The following is a 14,509-nucleotide window of genomic DNA, read 5'->3' on the forward strand; positions in this document are numbered from 1 at the left end:
TTCTCTAATAAACAAGGCCCACAGTTGCAAAAGCTCTTCCTGAGTAAAGTACATGCACAGTGCGCTACTATGCACTGTTACCCTCCTGCTCATCTGCTCCCTTATCAGGACACACTGACAGCAGTAGTAGTGATGCCACTAGTCAGGGAAGTGGCTTGCCACATCACACAGTGGATATTTGAATTTTTAAAATTTAAGATCAAATTACTAATACAAGTTCTAAGGGCCACAAGTGCTCATTTGCAACACAAGAACAGTACCTTGCTAGGCTCAGCACAGCTGTGACAGTGTCTTCCTGCATGAAGAGATGTGAAGGGGAGTTGTCCCCAGTCTTCACCTTCCAGCAACAAAATCAAGGGTGCACAACACAAAAAATAATCCACCCCTTTCAGCAGGGCAGAGTACAGCCCTAGGATTCTCATCCATCACCTGCAAGAGAACCCTTCTCCTACAAAACTCTTCTCTGTTATGGTACAGTAAGCCCGTTAAACTGTGAGTGATGTGCAACCATCACTCCAGGAGAGCACACCTCACTCGAGACAGATGGACACTGCTTCAGTGCCCTGCACTTGAGCTGGACAGAGCAAGACTTACCGTAAAAACAACCTCCCCACCAAAATGACACCTACTGAGTTTCAAGAAACACAGTTAATTACTGTGCTCTGGGCACAGCATTCTCTGTTCTGTGACTCTGAGCAAGTGCTAACCTCTCTGTGCAATTTTTCCACTCCTAAAATATGTTACTTTCACCTTCTTGTGAGGCACTTAGTAAAATCTGTTAAAGTGCTTGCCAACAACACAACTAAACTTTACTTAAGAGCAACCTTTATCCATAAGCAGCTTGCAATACCTTCTCTCTTCTCTGCAGGCTTCCTAAGATATTCTTCCACATGAAACCTGGCCCTGTCATCCATAAAACACGGGTAAAGTTTCATTTTTGATACAGCTTATTCGGGCATTGTTAACGCAAAACATTAATAGGGAAGAGCAAAGCTACACGTACTTACACAAATTTCTAAAGTCAATAAATATGTCTTTTAATCCATAGCATTTGGAAAACCACAGCGTTGTATCAAATACAAGCAGGTAGAGAAAGTCAGAAAATGACAGCAAACATATAAGCACGTCAACTATTCTAGTGCTCCATGCAATCAGTCTTTACACAGAAGTAGTCCTGGCATACTTAAACAGACCTCTGTACATTCACACCAATCTTCACATCCTTCACATGAGAAGTTCGAGGAAAAAAAGGCAGAAAAATTCAGCTTAAGTTGTTTCACAACAGTATCTCTACTCCACCAGTTTTTAATTCTTTATCTACTCACTCTAGTGTGAAGTCATTATCAGTACAAACTGAGGCTACAATCGCCTGGTACAACTTCCTGGGTCGGAGGCATCACTGTTTTAAAATAAATGTTTGGGTTTTTTTTGTTTGAGAGTTTCTGGCATCCTTCTACCTTCTTGTAAAGCATTTTCAGTTTTCATGTAGCAGCAAGGTTGCTCTCTCCCACAAAAACACCTGCACAAGGTACATCATTCTTAGATGTCTGCAAAGGGACTCGAAACACAACTTTTAGAAATGTGTAACAAAGATAAAGACCAGAAGTCTTGGTGTGACATTGTTGAAACAGACTCTTTCGTGGGTTGCCTTTTCAGCCATTCGAGTGAGTGCTCACTTGTTGAAATAAATGTTAAAAAGCATTACTTGTTATTTAAATAATCTTCACCACACGGTATCAGGCGACACACCTTAAGTCAGTTTACAGTCATTATTTAATTCAGCTTAAATATCTTTATGAACAGACGCCGACAGGTGAAAGGCAGCGCTCCTACAACACGTGAGCACATCACCACGGAGGCAGACTGCCCCTCTCCCCCGCCTCAGCTCACGGACTCCCGGGTACGGCGGGCGGAGCAGCCGCCACGACCGACCCACGCCCGAGCCCGCCCGCTCGGGACCCCGCCGGGGCACGCCGCGCCCGCTCGCTGTGGACCGGCGGCAGCGAACAGGCGATGGCACCCGCCCGTTCCCAGGGCAACCACACCGCCCGCCCCATCCCCGGCCGCCGCCAGCCCAGCCGCGCCGAGCGGGCAGCACCGAAGGGAAAGTGGAAGGGGCGGCACGCCCGCCCGGCGCGGCAGAGGGGCGCTCGGCGGGGCTGGGCCGCCGTAGCTCCGCCGTTTCCACGGAAACCCCGGCGCGGACAGCGCTCGCCACACAAAGGGGGCCCGAAGGCGGCAGGAAAATTCTCGGCGGCCGCGGGCGAAACGGCGCGGGTCCGGGCGGCGGAGAGACCAAGGCGGGGGACGAATAAATCAGGGAACTTGCACTCGCAGCCGGCCTCTCCCGCACCCCCGCCGGCGGCTGCCCGTCCCTCGCCTCACCGCCACAGCGCGCCGGGGGGCGGCAGCGCCGCGGAGGGGCTGGCTCGGGGCTGGTTTTTCCGCTCGGGGCAGCACACCGGGCGGAGGAGGGAGGGCGGCCCCGCACCTGCGGAGCGCGGAGGGCGCCAGGGGAAGAGCACGTACCTGGCGCCGGCGGGCCTGGGCACGCGTGCCGCGCTGGGGCGCCGGGAGCGGGCGGCGGCCGAGCCGCACCGGCTGCCACTACTTTGCACGCGGCGGGAGCGGGCGGGCGGCTCGGGCGGGGCTGCCAGGCTCCACCCGTCGGGCGGCTCCACTCCGGGAACAGGGTCCCCCTCTCCTTCCCTCCCCGCCGTCAGTATGTCACTTCCTCCTGGGGCGGCGGGAACAGGCGACCCCTCCTCGTACCTCCGTCGCTCGCCCTCCGGGGCGCCGCCGGAGCGGAGAAGGAGAGCTCCCGCCGCCGCGCCACGTTTGAGGAAGGGCGGCGGGCTGCAAGGAGCGAGTGGGAGCCGGGGAAGCGGCGGCCTGGGGGAAGGGGCGCGGCGTAGCGCCCGTACCCTGAGGGACGCCGGCGCTGATCGCAGCTGAATGCTCGTCATCCCTTACCGGGCCAAACGCGGGGTGAAGGTGGAGAGGGGGCTGTCGTGGGGTGGTGCGCACCTGTGACTAGCTGACCCTTCAAGTAGAAACCGGGCAACAAAAAACAACTCCACGGCCTGAATGCTGTGGAAAGAGATACATGCCGTGGCAGCCATCCAAGCACCGAGTACCCTGACACACAGTATTCACTCTATGTGACAACGCAAACATTTGCTGCCAGGCTCTGATTGCGGAGTGAAAGGCAGTTTCCATGAATAGAGAACAGCAGGAACTGAGTCTATTATAAACACCCAAAGCATTGGAAGGTGATGGTGGCTGGGATGACACATCACTGGGACAGTACTGTCAGCTCCTGGGTGCGTGGTTACACCAGGGCTGGAGGGCTCCCGTGGCTGGGGGCTGGCAGGCAATGAGCTGGATAGAGCAAAGCCCTGTTACAGACCCGGTCCATACCAGCCACGTAGAATCCTCCTTTACCCTCAATGTAAGATGAACGCAAAGTAAACACTTGTCATGGTTGAATTCCAGTCAGCAACTACTGGCTAGGCATCAGTCAGTGTCTGCTGAGGAACTGTACTGTGCATCACTTGTTTTTCTGGGGTTTTATTCCTCTCTCTCCTTTTCATTACATTTATCATTACTGTTGCTATTATCATTAGTGCTATTGCTCTTAGGGAGCAGCAATAGCAAGGCTGCTACTCAAGGGAGGAAAAGCCTGGAGCTGAGGGTAGCCACACCACAGGCAGTGTACTTGCTAGCCAGAGCACTTTCCCACAATACCTGAACAGGGCAGTGGCAGCACATTGCAGCTCCACTGACTATCCTAGACAAGATGAAGCAATGAAACAAGTGTAAAGCTCATACAAAGAGCAGCAGAAGATAAGGCCACAGCTGGAAACAGAGCTACAATAGGGTTGGGAAGCAAGGCAGGAGACCAAACCAAACATGCATGCATCTACTGGAAAGCTCTGAGAGGGACTAAGGGCCCAGACCTGGGCTTAAATGGAGCCCTGGCCCATGGGCCATGTGTGTGGGTCCCGGGTGAGGCTGGTCAGGGCTATCAAGATGTAGCTGTGCCATCAGTGCCCTGACAGGTTCCTGATGATGGGGTGTGTTGAGTGTACTGTTCAGGTGCTCACGATTGAGTCACCTTCTTCCCATTTGGTCATGAAGGAGTTGCATCCAGCTCACTGACATTCTCAGGCCAGTGGTTTAGCTGCTGAACTGCTGTGTGGAGAGAGATTGGTAAAGGGAACTTCCCCAGCCATATTTTAAAAGTCTGACCCTGTGACTGCTTTTTGAAAAAAGGGATAATTCCAGGCAGAGGTATAAGAAGTAAAATCCATGAATGAAGTACTTCATTATGGAGAGTGACTGGGTTTGTAGCGCAGCTGTGTCCAAAGCATCCCTGACCACCTACTTGAAGCAGCTTTGTGTACTACAAGTACAGATTCTTGGGATGTTATTCCAAGGTATCTTACTCAGCACCTAGATGTTATCTTGAGAGCCAAGGGTCCAAAAGTCAGGCACCCTGATGCTGTGTGTGGTAGTTTCTGAACATCTTTTACTTAGCTTTTCTTGAAACCAAACTCTCTGCCGCTGGTTATTTGTATGTTCTGATTTTCTGTGAGGCCATAATAAAAGTCTCTCTTCTTGCTTTCATTAGTGTTAAGCTGCAGCTGAACGTAATAGGTTTTATGGATGCTTTACACCCAAGAAAACTTTCCATTGGAGAGGTGAATTCTAGTTTTGCTACAGTACATCTATTTGTCAAAAGACTAACCAGGAAAATATGAATAATAAAACCCTCTTATTTAAGTTGGGGATTAAAAGGTAGATCTTATGAAGCTGTAGATACCATGGTAATGACTGAGAGTGAAGAGCATGTAGAAAAAAATACTTCTGTGTTAAGAGCAGGTCTTGTGATGTCCTCACTGAGTATTTTTTAGGTAGTGGAACAAGGAGGATAAAAAGGAATCAGATTCCCTTTCTGTAAGCTCTGCCCTGCAGAGCACTGAATGGAGAATGTCTCAGGTTTGTCATTTCTTGTTCTGAGTGCCAGGTTTGCAACCTCAGCGCAGTTTTTTTCCTTGTTGCTGGTGGGTATGCAAATACTTTATTTGCATTGGGCAAGATTCAAGAGTTGAGTCAGGAACTTACTTGATGGATACCTCCCAGCTATCCATCACTGTGTGAAATGGGTGATTTTCAGTGAGTTTCCCTGTAAGAAATAAACATAACAAAAACATGATAACAACATCAATAACAAAACCACAGAAACAAACCCCAAACCACCCCCTCTAGTTCCACTGGACAAAGTGTGCACTCCAGTCGGTGAGGTATTTCTCAAGGCTGAAGCAAAATCAACTGCTTGCTGGTTTTCACAGCTGGACCTCAACCCTGCTCACCACATGCACTTTTAAATGACTTGTGAATTCGACTTGAAATTTTATTGCAGGCAAAAGCTTGTTTGTCCCCGAAAGTTCTGCAGTGCTGCCTATGCCAGCCTAGAGAGAAGAGGCAGCACCCCTGCTGCTGATGCTGCCAAACTGAGAGGGTGGATCCTAACATAGGGATACACTATGATACACTTCCATGAGCAGCTGAGCTCAGGAAGTCAAGTTTGCTCTTGCTGCATGTCTTATGGCTAGAATCTCCAATATCTAATAAGGCGTGGGTTATAAAAGGCAATTTCCTGCATTTAAAAACATTCATAATGGTCCTCTTCTGTGTAGACTGAATGTAATAAAGGCTGAACTGCAAGCTGTCCCTCCATGCTGGCAATAACAGGAAGTCTTTCCTGTGCTTGGCTTATCTGTCTTTATGAAAACTGTGGGAAAGTAATTGTGTCTGAGATCTCTGCTGCTTTTTGGGGATTGATTAAAATCTGCTAACAAGGTCAGGAATTATAGTAAGGACTGATGTGTGTAGTATGACTGCACAATCCTTTTCCACTAGGAAAATATCTATATTATACATATACATATACATATACATATACATATCTATATTTCATATAGATATACATATATATCTATATGAAAATATCTATACCTAGCTCAATATATGCTGACAGTTTATTTAAGTAAGGCAACCAAAAATGAACGGTACTGATGCAATGCATTGTTGGAATGATAGAAGTCCTAATGTAGATGCAGGTGTACCAGTTTAAATAGGCCAGTGGGGGAGTGGTGTTAAAAATCAGACCCACTCCCTGTGTAACTAATTTTTCTGGGTGAGTTTTTCAAGTGTGGACTAACCCCAGCTGTGACACCTGCCATCTTCTCCTCTACCTCAGCTGTACAGTGGATCCACTGGTTTTGTATAGAAACTCCCACTTCCTTTCAAAGAAGCCATGATCCTCACAAATGGAAACATTCTGTTAAAATGAAACCCTGGGGCCACAGTTAATTTTAGAATAGACTCATTCTTTAGTTGAATAGGCATTAGCAAAAGAGCTAATGTGTGAGATGAGTTACAGGAATTTAAGCTCCAGACTGTCCAATTTGACCCTTTACAAAGTCTAGTCCATACAGAAAGAATACTGACTGAGATGCCAAAACCCATTTCTTTGAACATGTTTATTCTTTCAGCATGCTTTATTTTCTGCAAAAAGTATTAGATTACTAATCAATTACGTAAATTCTTTACAATTTTTAAAAAATACCATTCTGTCGCTGTTGTCCCCAGGGACGGCGAGAATCACGACACAGAATCCAAGTCTAGGATAAAATGGAATTATTTAATTAATTATCACCTAGTTTATATAACTTGGTTCGCAATAGAGAAATGACATTATTGGGTGCTTGGCCATACACCTCCCAGAGTGATTGGCTGAATGCTACGATGCCTATTGCAAAATATTTTCTTCAGTGAACCAAAACAAGACCATGCAGGTGCAAGATAGAGAGTTAGTTTACAAAACCGTCTTTCACTGTTTCTCAGCTAAAGCATGAGAAAGGAGAACTTCACAAAATGCTTCAGCAGCTGGAAAATTCCACTGTTCCTGCTCTTTAGCATCCACACCATTCATTTAATAAATACCAAGGATCCTACCATATAAAATGTTTTCCAAATTACTCATTTCAGAATTACACCAAATATTTTCACATCTGCTGACATCCACAAAATAAATACTCGTTACACATGTGCAAATATTATTTCTGTAGCTGTTTTAAGTATTCAACTTGAGCCTACCTATTAGGAGGAGAGGATCCTTTGTTTCTCTTTACACATGTATCTAATACAAACATCACAGATTTGTTTTTCTTGTTTTCTTAAAGCTTGATTAAAATGAAGACTTCTGCATGGACCACTTTGGGCCTAAACTTGGTGACTCAGGTGACTGGCTTTAGATATACCTACATGTGCAGGTGGCAGAGCAGATATTCTAAACACACACACAGATATGCATGCACACCCATTCACACACATACAAACACCTACCCCATGACAGGAGGAAATCTTGCAGCTCTGATTAAATGTGGTTCAGTGTGACAAAACAGTGAGGGCTTCAATGGCACCTTGGAAATGCAGAGATGCAACATCTGTTACTGGCATGGTCATGGGTGTACTCAGGTGGAATTCCTCTAAGACCTTAGAGGAAAGATCACTTTGGAGCTGCAAAGGTAAGGGTTGTTTAGAGAGTACTCAGGAAACTGTGGAAAAGCTCAGATAGGAAGCTGCAGAAGAAAAATTTTGGTCCAAACATTTGGAAGCTGGAGTAGCACAGACCCTCTAAAAACAAATGCTGTTTATGCACAACTCTGTTTACATCAGGGAAGCTCGGCACATTGGCTGCTCTCCAGGTCTTCAAGGACAATACCTAATATGCATATGTAGTTACACAGACATTTACAGTCAGAAACAAATCACACAATTATTCTTGTTGCTTGCATATGTACATTGCCTCACCTAGAAGAGGAAATAACTCCTTCAGTACAATGAAGACAAGGCTGCTTTATGCCACAGTAGAGTGTAGAGATGAGCTGTGTGAGCCTGCCATTTTGAGCTTTGTACAAACTTACATAAAATGGCAATCCCTGCAATAAGTGTGCTCCTCTTGATCTAGCTTGTAATTAATTCTGTAGCAGTGTCCTCACCCTGTGAATGGCTATATCCTCACCCCACCCATAAAAGACAGCAGCTTTAAGCCACACTTAGAGCACTCATCTTCACTCTGCCAGGTAACAACTCGAGCTCCATTGTCAAATTTACATTGAAGTTAGCATTTGATTATCTGTTCAATCACACAGAATTGGAAAGGTCATTTAAAAAAACTTTTAAGAAGAGCCAGGAAAAATACTCTTCCTTATACATTGCTCACTGAAGAACATGTTGCTTGCTGCAGCTCTTCTCACCAAACCCGCACCACTCTGTCCATACTGGAGACACAAGACAGGACTCAACTCTTGTCCTATCAGCTGTAGCCATTTCCATCCCATGTTCTCCTATGTGCTGCTTTTGTAAAGACAGCTTTATCTGATGGGATAAAGGGAGATATTTCCCAAGAAGGGTCTATTTCCCAAGAAAATTATGGGATAAACCATGGTTTGAGTGCTAGGAAATAATCACTATGCAACAGTCTTTATATAGGGTCTTTATATGGTTAGTAGATGCAATTTTTTCAATTTCTGTGTAGTCTGATGTATTTGAAGAGCAGATTTGGGTCAGTTTTTATTCTGTATACTTTAGTAGAGCCCACTAATGATTCATAAAGGTCCTACACTTTAGAGACATTGTGTGAAGTATAGTTCTTGGTCACTCAAGGGTTAAATTTAGTAGTACACCTTATAGACAAATACTCTGTGGCAGCAAATTTGACTCCTCAAAAATGGAGATAACTGGCATTCTGTACTGTTGCTTTCTTTCTCAGAATAAGCCAGTTGTTGATGAAATAGATTTTTAAATAAAAAGGCATTAGCTAAGAGCTGATTGGGTAAAAGATGGATACTTACAGTTTTTATAAATGTCTGTTACACACATTAAGGAATGAAAAAATTTGGAACATCATTTTTGGTACTAAATTGCAGAAAGAGATTGCATGATACTTGATAACAGGAAATACAAACAGCATTAGCAGGTCAGGACTTAGAGGAAAGGAGTAAAAGATCCAGGTAAGATCTTGTACTGGTTTTGCCTTGGGCAGTCAAATATTTGTGATGTGACTGAAAAAATATAATACAGTACAGACTGCTTTATCCCACTAAATGGAGCAAATCTGTGTTCTGTGTGAAAAGAGTACAGGACACTGTATTTCCTCTAATTTCTTCCTGTTGACCTTTCTTGTCCACTGAATTGATGGTTTAGGGAACCTACATATTTCTAGTGTCCCAAGAGGGGACAGGTCTTAGCTTTTAATTTTCTATAATTTGGCCTGATCTTGCTCCCAGTGGCATTTCCTTGATTTCAGTAGATGCAGACACAGCTTCAGAACTGGCTGTTGAATAAGGATACTGTATTAAGAAAATTACTAACTTCCGGAGAAAAGGAAATAGTTCCTGAATCTAAAACTCTTAAACCTTAAAACAGAAGTGTTTTTACATAAAATAGTTGAAAATCTCATGAAGATGCCTGATCATCTCTTGGCAGCAGTTGCACAAAAAGAAAAGTGTCCACAAAATGGAAAGAAGACTGGACACCTGGGAGAAAAATGACAGAGTAGTTCTCAGAAGCCCAGGCCTCATAATGCTTAGGGTATTTCAAACACCACAGTGCTCATAGGACTGTCTGTAATGAAAAGAAAATGTTGTTGAAAGAGTGATGTTATACTTTCTGAAGTGAAATTGCTTCAATGTGAAAGATCTTCTGTGTGCCTTGCTGGCTTCTACTAATCATTTACCTATGAATACTAACCATAGTGTTTTATACGTTTGGTTCCAGTTCTGTATCGTGCTGTGCTGTCCCGCAGCCTGTTCATGGGGCAAAATTTAAAAGGATTTGCCAGGGATCTAAGGAAGGCATGTAATCCAGGGATACGTTTTGGTAGAAGCAAACCAGGTAGTATTGCCACACCATTTCAGAGGCTCTCTATAACCATTATCAGACACAAAAGATCAGGCCATTTCTGTAAGCTTGCTTTTGTCTTCCGCTGCTCCCATGCAGTGTCTGTATTCTTGTCTGCTTCAGTCCTATGTGTGGCACAAATCACAGCAGCCCCCAGCAGTGTTTCAGTGTAAAGGCCCTGGTTCTCTGTGTATGCTAGAAATCCATACTTCCATCATTTTGGTTTGTGTTGGAAGGGACCTTAAAGATCTTTTAGTTCCAACCCCCAGCCATGGGCAAGGACACCTTCCACTGGACCAGGTTGCTCAGAGCCCCATCCAGCCTGGCCTTGAACACTTCCAGGGATGGGGCATCCACAGCTTCTCTGGGCAACCTGTGCCAGTGCCTCACCACCCTCACAGTAAAGAACTTCTTCCTGATATCTAATCCAAATCTACCCTCTTTCAGCTTAAGGTAAAGGTAAGGTTCCCTCATGCCTCACTACATGCTATGTAAAAAGTCCCTCCCCAGTTTTTTTGTAAGCCCCTTTCAGGTGCTGAAAGACCTCAATGAGGTCTCCCTGGAGCCTTCTCTTTTCCAGGCTGAACAGCCGCAACTTTCTCAGCCTGACTTCACAGGAGAGGAGCTCCAGCCCCGTGATCAATATTTTGGCCCTCCTCTGGACTGGCTCCAGCAGGTTCATATCATTCCTATATTGGGGGTTTCAGAGCTGGATGCTGCACTCCATGTGGGGCCTCATGAGAGTGGAGTACAGGTGGAGAATCACTTCCTTTGACCTGCTGGCCATGCTGCTTTGGGGTCAGCTCAGAGTCCATCTTTGCATCGTGGCACAAGCTGCCCCATGGTATCTTCCTCCATTCTGTTCTTTGATTCTGTGAAAAGCAAGCCGAGGCTAAGGGTTAGCTAGGGGTATGACAACAGGGCATGGAGCTAGTTAGCAGTCTGAATCCAGCAAAGGATGGTGGCCAATCAGTCTGTTTATTCAGGCAACTCCTTTGTAGTCAGTGTGAAACTGCATTGTGAATCTGCAATTGCAATCCACTTCCTTTGGAAAAAAATCACTGCAATAGATAGTAGATAGCAGGCTCTTACAAATCATTGGCAGGCTGTTCTGAAACCAGTCGTCAGGTTCTTGGAGCATCACATTGCTTGAAACTGCTGCATCCCTTGTCACCAATTTAATACATTCATCAAACCCGAGACAAAGGCCTTGCTCCAAATACCTCTCCTACAGGAAACTGTGCTAAGTGACCTTATGGATAAATGCCCGAATGGCTCAGCCAGAAATTGAGCAGTAGTCCCACTTGGCCCTGAAGGAGTGAACCTTCATGAAATGGCCACCTAAACCTGGTACTAAGATACTAAGGTGGTACCTTAGAACAGTTGCTAAGTGTGGCCTTATCAGAGGGCTTCCTGCTTCACAAATGCCTCATGAAAAACTGTTGGATACAGTACATGGAATAGACTGTTTTCTGAGGAAGATTAACTTTATAGCTCAACATCAGAATTGCTTAAGTAGGCATGTTTTTGTATTAGAAAGTATAAAACCCTCAACAATGAAGTTTTATAGAAAATGCAGTAGGAAACACACAAGTACCAAAGCTGACATGCAGTACATGTCAGATAATTTATGTGTAATATATTAAAGACTCATGGGGACAAAGGACCTGGGTTGCTGTTCGGAGGCACCTCTTGCTCTACGGAGAGTCCTCAGTGTCATCCTACTGTCATTTGTCACAGGAGTTCAGGTGCCCCGACCTCAAGCCATCAGTGTTAACAAATAAAAGGCTTGTTGTGCACACAGACATCCTGGTGAGCCCATGTCCTCATCAGCTCCTGAGCTCAGCCCCAGCTGTTTGATGGAGGTTTAGCACAACCATTCTCAGAGTGATTTGACACTATTTAATTTGTATGCTGACTTCCATGCTAGCAGTATGTTATTAATCCTACAAACCACACTGATTTATATTTTTTCCCAACCTGAATAACATAGCTAATGTCATTTCCTACTCATCAACTCCCAGATGACTAAGAATCACTGGTCCAGGAAACTGTGAGCTCTAGGATCTGTCAGTCAGTCACCTGGCAATTCAACCATAAAACAGTCTACATAAGCACTCTACTGCTTCTTACAACTTTTTGTGAACCACAGGTGCCTCAAGTATTAACAATATAATCAACAAATCCTGCTGCCTCCTAGGCTTGGTATCCATAATGGTAGCATGAATCAGAATTGGCTACACTAACTGCAGTAAATCGACAGCACTGAGCAATCCCATTTCATTAATAAGAGCATCTCATCACCATCTGCTCCTTGGAGACAAATGGCTGCATCTGGCTTCCTAAACATTGCTTTCTCTTGCCACCCCCAGGGACTAGTAGCATTTGAGACATCAGTGACCTCATAGTCTGAGCTTTTTGTACATTGGAAATGTCTTTTCTGTCCTGATGTCTGATTTTTCCTGTCCTTTTTCTTCATAACGAGAATCACAAACAGTAGAATAAAATCAAGAAGAGAAAAGAAAAAAGAAGTTTTTTCCAACACAAATAGAATATCAAAACCCATAGCTGAAAAATATCCACCTCATACTAGCACTTTTCCAAGACCATCAAGCAGTGTGATACCATCCTGACAATTGTGATATCATCCTGACAACTATTTAAAAAGTCTGTTGCCAGAGGGATAACTTTCTACTTGGCAGGTATGAAATGCTTTTTCCTCTCTTATTTCAAATACCTTATTTAGGCAAAGAATTTAACCCTGAAACCAAATCCCATGCACTGGCACTGGTCAAATGATTACAATCCTAAGTGGACCTTCCCTCCTGCATTGATCTGTGCCTTGGGGTCTTTCCCCAAATGCTTTTGAAATTATTAAAGCTTCTACAAAGGCAAAGGGTTTTGCCAGTCCTCTGTTTAGTGCAGTGTAAGGGTGTTACGTTCACTTACCAAGACACATGGACTTTTAAGCAGCAATGCCCGGTGCTTGCAGGAGTCTCCATCATGTGAGAAAACAAGTGGTGTTTGCAAAACCTCATAGTATAGACTTCTGCATGGAGTGGTAGGCTTCATCCAACAGCCATAAGAGATTCCTGAGCTTCTGTGCTGAATCCCTGTGTACCACAGATGGAGGGGTCCAGCTGCTTTCATAACATTTGTGGATTTTGCCACTGAGTTTCAGCTCTTCTCTAAATGGAACAGGACCTTGTGGGAATATGATGTGTCTCTGAGAGTAACTTGACCTCTGACTGTGCCTGTTACTACTATAGAGTTCACAGAAGTGAGGTGGGAGGGATGAAATACCAGCCACCTGGGTCACGACACCATTAGGGTTTGAACAGTCTTTTCCTGACCACTAGAAAATATGAAGCACAATAAGGCTTTGTAAGAACTGCTAAAACATTGCTAATAATACTCCACAGCAAAATGGAGGCAACAAGTGACAGGTTTCGGCAACAGAAGTTATTTAATTCTGTGGATGAACTGTTTTATTCTAAATATCTTTGGGAGTCTAAAAGCCATTTCTGAACTAGGAAATGGAGGCAAACAAATAGACAAGATGCATCTTCCCACAAGAAAGTAGTTCTTGAAAGCCTTGGCCAAATTTTTTTTACTTAAAAGCAATTCAAGTTTGTTTCACTTTTCTTTTAGTTTCCTGTATCCTAAAATTGTGCCTAGAAGCTGGTTATTAAGAGTGCGATTTTGGAAGCAGAATCATCAGTACTTTTAAAGTAATTTAAAGAAAATTACTTTGCAGCAAATGGAAACCAGCACAGTAATGTCAGAGGGAGTGAGTTACCAGAGAGCAAATGCTCAGGAGGGAAAACACAGTAAGGTAAATCTTCCCTGAATTTAGATATCAGCCCCTATGATTACCTTGCAGTACTGTGTGTGGCACTCAAGCTGATAAAAATAGTTATTAAGAAGATCCCTAAGTGTTTGTGGAACAGTTGATTTCATCATCTTAATTATACAAGAACAGAATTCCTTAATGTTGTGTTCTTCTCACTACCTGGGTGACTGCAAATCACTTTGGGAAGGTTGTGGCAGCTCTGTTTGGGGTGATTTGGGGCAGGTGGCAATGGGATGGACCTGCAGCTCCGGAGAGAGGAAGCTATGGCCTGACCTGACATGTATCTGGTCAACGTAGAATGTAGGAGCTTTGCCTTCTGATGGCTAAATATTTATCAGGCCATGAACTATAAATAGGTATAGCTGTTTAACTTATGTCAACCTAGTGTAGCACCATGAGTTTCTGTGACACTCAGTACTGGCTTCCACTAGAGGAGACTGTGGCCTTGATCTGTGCTTTGCCAGCACAGCTGAGGGGCTTTTCAGCAGACAGACTCTGAGAAATTTCACAGGGGCACTTTCAGATGTTACTGGTCTCCTGTCTGTCTTTCCTACCCTCTTGGGTTATTGATCCTCTGGAAGACAAAGGAGCAACATGTGCCTGTGTTTTAACTGTCCCAAGGCATAGGCCAAATTTTCAAGAAGATCACCCTGGAAGGTGAAGTGCTCAATGCTCACCATTCAT

The 14,509-nt window shown here is 44.7% G+C and overlaps 1 protein-coding gene across 3 annotated transcripts in view; it reads right to left on the reverse strand.

Moving 5' to 3' along the window:
• The window catches only part of AGPAT4 (1-acylglycerol-3-phosphate O-acyltransferase 4), a 78,125-nt gene extending 73,637 nt beyond the window's left edge, over positions 1-4,488 (reverse strand). The window contains exon 1 of one of the 3 annotated variants that reach the window (XM_069010095.1): positions 2,530-4,488. The gene's annotated coding sequence lies outside the window, so the exon portion shown is untranslated. The remainder of the gene's footprint in view (positions 1-2,529) is intronic. The other 2 variants (XM_069010094.1, XM_069010096.1) reach the window with 2 other exon arrangements.
• Positions 4,489-14,509: the final 10,021 nt, after the last annotated feature.

This window comes from Aphelocoma coerulescens, chromosome 3 (assembly GCF_041296385.1).
Source record: "Aphelocoma coerulescens isolate FSJ_1873_10779 chromosome 3, UR_Acoe_1.0, whole genome shotgun sequence".
NCBI lineage: Eukaryota > Metazoa > Chordata > Aves > Passeriformes > Corvidae > Aphelocoma > Aphelocoma coerulescens.